Here is a 7,619-nt window from a genome sequence, read left to right as displayed (position 1 = left end):
TCACTTTTACCAAAAGTTCAGCTTTGGTGGATTTCTACTTTGTTGTTGTTATTTTGGCAACAACGGAATGCTTGCCAATACTGTACACTTGCAGTGTTTTGGATGGAAAAGTGGTCTGAGCACCAACAATACAATGGCGCTGTGATTAGTTGTCCCGAAAGCGTAATATACAAGTATAGATCCTTCACTGATACCATTGACTTTTTTTCAGTTTTATTATCAAACTTCTGCCCTGAGACCAGTTTTCAAATGTTTGCATGATCAGTTTCCAAAGGAGTGTTACCATGAAAGTCCAAGATGGTGTCCGAGTAGGCAGAGCATTGCTTTTTTTGTTGCTTTGTGTTGATTTTGTGTTTTCTTTTGTCATTTTGTGTAGTGCGTCATGTGGAACGGATAAGGATTGTTTTTCAGCATTTTTGGCCACAACATTAATCAAGGAGGAGACATTGCTGAGTGGTTGCACCATTTCGGCAGCACTAATATGCCAGCACCGTTTTTGATTATGAGGAATGTTGGTGCCATTTTTGACTGTCATCGCTGGACAGCTCTGGGGCGATTGTGCTTTTTTGTGCCTGTTATAGGCAGCGTTTTCACAGCCCCCCTTTGTTCAGTGGAAAGGTCTGTGCTGTTGGATAGTCTGCGGCTGGATGGATGCAGGGCTTATATTATTATTATTGTAGCAGACATGCACATTCCACCATGATGACCCTCATCCACTGATGAAAAGGATGCTTTGATCCTCTCCTCTTTCATCTAGAAATGCTTCATACAGCCAAGAGGGAGCAGAAAGTGCTAATACATTCCATTTGTAGGCCCCTGACGGCTGGCACATTTTAATTTATCCTGTGACCTTGAATGACTGTCTGTGTCTTTTGTGTTGTGTAACATAATTGTTAATTTTTGGTTGTTGTTTTGACTTCACGATGGCGCCGTGAGAGTGGCTGCCTTTACAGCAGCTCAGTATTTTGTTTTTCTACTTCTTCCTTTCAGAACTTTGCTGCTGTGAAATGTAAATTTCTCCACTGCGAGATTAATAAAGGCTAATCCAATGCAAATCCAAATCTGCACATTATTCACTGACTACTTCAGTAATAATAATAATAATAATAATAATAATAATAATAATAATAATAATAATACATTTCATTTATAAGCTTTTTGTCATGTTCAGATCTCCTAATTATTCATCTCTTTATTCGAGGAGCGTTATCGTGCCATTTATTTGCCGGTGAATTATTCGCCTTGTTACTGCTTGTGCCCCAGGTTTGGCATTTTGCAATTGTGTTCTTGTCATCGTTGTTCTTGTAGCTCTCGGTCTGATGTTGTTTATAATTCCAATTCAGGGTGTTCATCATTCTGTGCATTTGTGAATTGGGTACGTCGAAATAAATTTTGTAGAACCTTGTTTGTTTTTTTCGCCTTGCCGACATAGATGAGGTGCGGTTATTGATACTGCTCACTTGGGGTTACCATCCTGAGTTTCTACACTGCACTATCTATAATGCTGAATGTGTGTGTGCCTGTAAAAGGTGGTGCTGGCCTGTTGAGTGATGCCCAGAAATACAGTGAAGAGTTGGCTGTTGAGAAAAACTTTACTGACACCAGAACTGAACTGTGCATGTCAGTGGAAGCCATTGACAGATCATCATTGAAAGTGTGTTTACTTCAGTTTATTACCATTTGTACAATAAAGCAATTATACTAAGCAGCTGTGTCTAACCACCTTTTACCCCAGGCACTTTTAGATGGATTACTTTTCATGCTATCTAGTAGTCTCAAAGGAAAACGGCGTCTCCGGACAAGTTGTGTCCATAATTTGTAATATGGCTTCAAATAACTTCTACTGAGCGTATTTTACAAAGATTCCACCGCATATAGCTATATTTTACGTTTTAAGATTCGCGCTGAATATTCCGGAAGTCTTGTTTTTGAGTTGGTGACGAGTACGTATGTTACGTCACTGAAGGAACACCCTGACCGAAAAAAGGACACATTGTAGCAGTCCTTGCATCACGTCAATGCATTTGTCTGTACTTGGCTGGTCTGAAAACTTCGTGTAGCACCAAACAAGAGGCAGAAAATGGCGACAAAGGTCCTGTAAAGAATTAATCAGCCCAGGCTGATTAATTCCTTACAGGAGCTTTGTCGCCATTTTCTGCCTCTTTTTGTGCTACATTTCCCAACCCCAGATACCTCTAAAATGGCATAGAATAAATTCTTTAATTGATTGCAAACATGTATGCTTTCCTCTTCAGAACTATTTGAATCATATTCATAATTGGACGAGTAACAAGAAAGCATATCTCCGAATCTGAAGCCATTGTTTTGATTCTCCAGAAATTATTTGTGTTTTGCATTTGACAAAAAATATCATACTGCGTGTTTTGGTTATTTTAGATGCTATAAAAAATTTTTCTGATGTCAGTTAAGAAACAAAAAAGTGACATCGGTTGTCCTTTAAACTACATTAAAGTGTCTCACAGTTTTTTGCATACTTGGGCAGTTATAAATCCTGACTGATTGGCTGGTTGCACTAATCATGCAGGAAATAATACCAAATTTTGGAGATTATCTTCTTTGTCTTCTTTTACACACCGTCTTCTCCTGACTCGGGTTTATTGCTATGTGAGGGCGCAATAACAGCTAGTATGGAAAAATAATCAGCATGATTAAAAACTAAAATTTTTCATGACTGCATCACAAATACTGTAATATTATTTTCTAAAAGGCTGAAAAGGTACAGTGGGAAATAGTCCGTGATGACTGAGTTCAGATTGTGTAGTCATGACTCATTTTGCGACCAGTGAGCGTACATCGTTTGTAAATTTGGCTCCTTCAGATTGCTTCATCTTTTGGGAAAAAACATGTCAGAAAAATCAGCACAAACCTCAATCAGGGGTTGGGAAATAGGTGTCCCTCACACGCTTCGTTTACTGGACGAGACCGGGTTTGTGCATGCCTCTGACACTGTTGAGGCGGCAGGCGGGTAGAGCTGAGAGGTCAGGAGGATGGGAGGAGGAAACATGTTGGGGGAGACGTGCATAATTGAGATTAAATGAATTGCGTGTAAATCCTCAAGGAGCAACGCAGGTGTGGAGTACTTACCCCCGACATAACCCCGACGCGCCCATCCTTGGGGTAAAACAATCCTGTAGGCATTAAGTCAAGCAGGTAATTAGCAGGCAGATTTTCTCCACCTCGTTTAACTTTATACTGTCCACTAACATTCACTCAAATTACTTGATGTCATGTTAGGATGTTTCTTTTCAAAAGTTTCTTTGGCATCTGATTTCAATTTCAATCTCAATTTTTAAAAGGTGTGGCTGGACTGTGTAGAGTGAGCTCAGTTTTACAATCTCCATTTTGTATTGAACTTTCTGAATGGATTTATTTACCCGTTGCAGCAATGGACAAAATGGTTGTGTTGTTGCTTTGTCAGGGTGTTTCAGACATCTTGGCAGATGGAGCGCTCTAGAACATAGATGGAGGTTTCTGGAATATTTCATGTACATGTGTTACTGTATGTGTTATGTTGTGCCTTGCTTCAAATAAAAAGCAACAATAAAAATCAAGCACCCCTTGGCTTCACAACAACATTCAAAAGGTCAGTAATCCACGCAGGCCTGTGGGAATTCGAGGAAAAGAGAGCCATGATGATATTTTAAGTACTTTTCTAAATACGCCCATGAGACTATTGGGTTGTTATCCTATGTTAAATTTACCATCTACCAGCCATATGTGCGGCCATTTGCAGACCATAAATGGAAACGAAGCGACGCAGTGGAAACATCACAGGTGTTCAGACTCCATTTCAAAGATTCTATTTGGAAGCGCTTCTCAAAATGTAAACATTGACAGGCATTGTGAAAAAACAACAAACAAATATGTTTCAATATAGTTACTTTTTAAAATGGCCAGATTTGGCCCTTCAATATTTCTGTAGCCATATGTGTACATGAAAAGAGCTGTCGTATTTGCATACAGGGCGAATACAGCGTTGAGAATAGTTCTCAGGAGAAACGATAATCACAGTGTACAAATACGAAAATGCATTGATACATCTGTAAACACAGTAGCGGTCGACGGGTTCTAAATTCCGTTCGACACTGACACAAGTGTGTGGTTCATTTGCCCACATTGCCTACGCATTTCATCAATACAATCAACAATAATATTCCTGTGTAATAATGTGCATTGTAAAACTGGTCTGTAAAGTACATGAAAATAATGTGACAACATGAAACCGGATGGTCAGAAAAGACTCCATCAAAGGTTTCCGATGATTCAGATAATGGTAGAGTTGAAAATAAGCAGCTTTTCATTTCTTTTCTTCAGCAGAATGGAACAACTTTTATATTTTCAAGGCGGCGCAGGGAATATAACTCAATGTTATACGTTTTGGTTTGGATCCAGAAACTAATTCAGCAGTGACAAATATAAAAACGTTTCCCTCTGTCCTTAATTTATTATTCTCTTCGTCATGTTACTTATGGCTGATTACACATTGACTGATTAAGCAGATATGGGTGGTTTGAGTTTTGTGCTTTTCTGAGGGTTGTTTGATTGAGCGCAATAACGTCATCGCTACGGTCATGAGAATCATAGCAACTCCAAATCCCGGAGGAGGAAAAATAAAAGTAATGTATTTTCCCTTTGTATATAAACACATGAGGTGCACCGTCTGGGATGATTCAATTATCCTCTCGCATTGGGATTCCCTCCTCATGCATCTTTCACAAAGATGAATGATTTCCCTTTCGAGTCATCAATCTTGTTTTATTGCCACTGCTCGCCAAAGCTGACCTGCACCACAATCACCACAATGTCTGCCCTCACAGTTGTTATTTGGGCCCGTTAATTCGACCTGAGCCAACCTGTTATGCTCCATCCAACATGGGAATCGGATACCTGGTGAACGAGGGGGCCTTTTGCTTTGTACCCCCAGCTCATTGCCTGAACTCACTGAGCGGGAAAGTCAGCCGCATCACATGAATCAAGCATTGTGACACGGGGAGTTCGTTGGGTCCGGGATCACACGGAGCATCACAAGCCCATCCTTTAACCGCTCGCTCGAGCCAGGGACGGGAGGCGGGACGGCCCACTCGAAGCGTATATTTCCGTTGATGAAGAGATAAATCAGATCATCTCTGGAGTGAGGAGCGGAGCACAGTGAGGGCCTTCTTCCTCGACCTCCTTTGACATGTAAATGCAACGGTGGCACTGAAAGAGCGCCAGGTGTCCCAAGCAAAGAGGCAAAGCGTGACGGTGCATGCATTCCTCCAGGACCTCCACCGTTAACTGTTGCTGTGCCTCATATGGCTACGCACGATGTGGTTTCTGAAGGTCTAACATTGCCTAGTCGCATTGCATTGGTTGGAAGAAAACAAGTACAATTACTTTGTCGTTGCACGGCGTTAAAGTGTCCTTATTTAATTTCAACTCCCTTTAAAACACCATTTTGTGGAAATAGTCATGTTTCCTTTTTACAAATGATGCGAATGGCCGCACCATTAAAAAAAAAAAAAAGATTTGCACGGAGAAAGGTCAAGTCAATCATGGAGGATCTGATTGATTGAGATCTTAAGGACGTCACATTCTTGTGATGTTTATACCACCCCAGCCCCGAAACAAATAGTTACTTCAATTGACTTTTATTTTTGATCACGTCTCAAACTTTGGTGAAAGTACAGAGTGTGACTACTTCTGCCAGCACTGTAAAATTGCTTTGACGGCAGGTGTTCTGTCGAACGCAACACATATTATGTCTTGCTAAGAAATATAATCGAAACAGAAAGGCCGGAGCCGTGTGAGATACACCACTTCCTTTTGTAATTCGAGCCTCTGAAGACCAGAGGGTCAAAAGTCAACAGCTGCATCTCACGCCTTGCTGGACGATTAGGAATAAGTTAGCCGGCTTACCTACATCATCAAGGTGGCAACTAGCGTGAATTCTTTGTGGTGGCCTGGGGCAAAGGACTAAATGCCCCACACCTCCAAGGGGAGAAAATGGCTTGAACAATTCAGTCAGCAATTAAGGATACAATAAAAGACCGTCATTAGTTTAAAGAAAAGGACTGACACTGGGAGTGACCTCCTGAGTAACGGTGGAGTCCAAAATCTTGATGTCAAAAGGTTAAATACTTGAACAATGAACGAACACACTCCTCACACGCTACTGTCCCAATCTTGCCATCTCATTAACAAGATGAGCAGAACTACATGCCAGACCAGCAACGGGTCAGAGATAAGAGTTTGTACCAGGCAGACCTATCTGAGATAACACATTTGACACTGTCTGGTTCTATGGAGGATTTTTATCACTATTCAAGGTTGTACTGGGCAATCAGTCAGACAAAGACAACAACAAAGTATTGTGAAACTGTTATTATTCCCGCTATGCTTTTTTTCAACCACCAACTCCATTCTAGTTGTAATGTTGAGTAAAATATAAATTACACACACAATACAACTACAATTAAAAATATTTTCCAACCTATGTTCAACTGAATATACTTCAAGACGACGAGCAAAAATGTGTCCATTCCAGTGCCAGGGTTTTTGTCATTGTCACTCGAATTCCAGGACCCACAGAATACTGAGTTTTAGGACAACATAAACATTCAATGCAGCATAAAAAAACTTAGACTCTCTTCTTTCATCAGGAAAAAAATAATTCATGTCTAAGTTATATGGGTCTGGAGCAGTGACGTGCAGTCAGGGGAGGCAGGTGAGGCTGTGCATCATCATGGAAATATCTGTTTTTAACAGCTGAAGCTGTAACAAAGCGCTAGCATGGACAAAAGGCAAATGATGCCCCCTTGTGGAATAGAAAAATAATTGCCAGAGGTTTGACCAGCGCTTTATCAGCACCCCCGCAAGAAAAAAAAAATCAAAATCCGAACAAATTCGTGAACCGCGCTCCACATCATACTTTTCAATTCCGTGAATGGCAGCAAATGAGTTAAATTGATGATTTTTGGCGGGATGGGGTGCAAGTATTTACTCATTTGAATTTGATGCCTTTACGTCATCAAAAAGTTGGGACAGGGGCATGTTTATGACTGTTACAATCCCTTTCTTTTAACCCAAACTCAATACGTATTTGTCAACTAAGTATACTTCCTGTTGAAGCTTCATAGGTGGAATTCTTTCAGGATTCGCCATACAGGTCTGGACTGCTGGCAGGTCACTCAATGGCACTCTTACAACAAAGCCAAGTTATAGTAACATATGCAAAATATTACCTGGCTCCATCTTGCTAAAATATGGAGGGCCATCGCTGGAAAAAAAAACATTGCTTGGATGGTTAGCATATAATATGTTCCAAACTTGTATGTACTTTTCAACATTGACACGTCCAAAGATGTGCTATAGCCATGTCCTGAACACTACCGTCCGTAATTTCTCAAATACATTTGAAATGCATACTCATCAGACAACATCACAATTTTTCACTTTGCATTGGTCCATTTCAGAAAAGCTCCGGCATAGAGAAGCCAGTAGCGTTTCCGGGTGTTATTTGGCTTTTGCTTCACACGTTACGGTTTTAACTTGTATTTGTCGACACAAACGATGATCTGTTGACAATCAAGTGCTCCTGAGCCTATTTAGCAATATCT

The sequence above is a fragment of the Hippocampus bargibanti genome, linkage group LG04 (assembly GCF_051943395.1).
Source record: "Hippocampus bargibanti isolate YZ-2025 linkage group LG04, ASM5194339v1, whole genome shotgun sequence".
NCBI lineage: Eukaryota > Metazoa > Chordata > Actinopteri > Syngnathiformes > Syngnathidae > Hippocampus > Hippocampus bargibanti.
Note: the sequence above shows the minus strand (reverse complement) of the source record.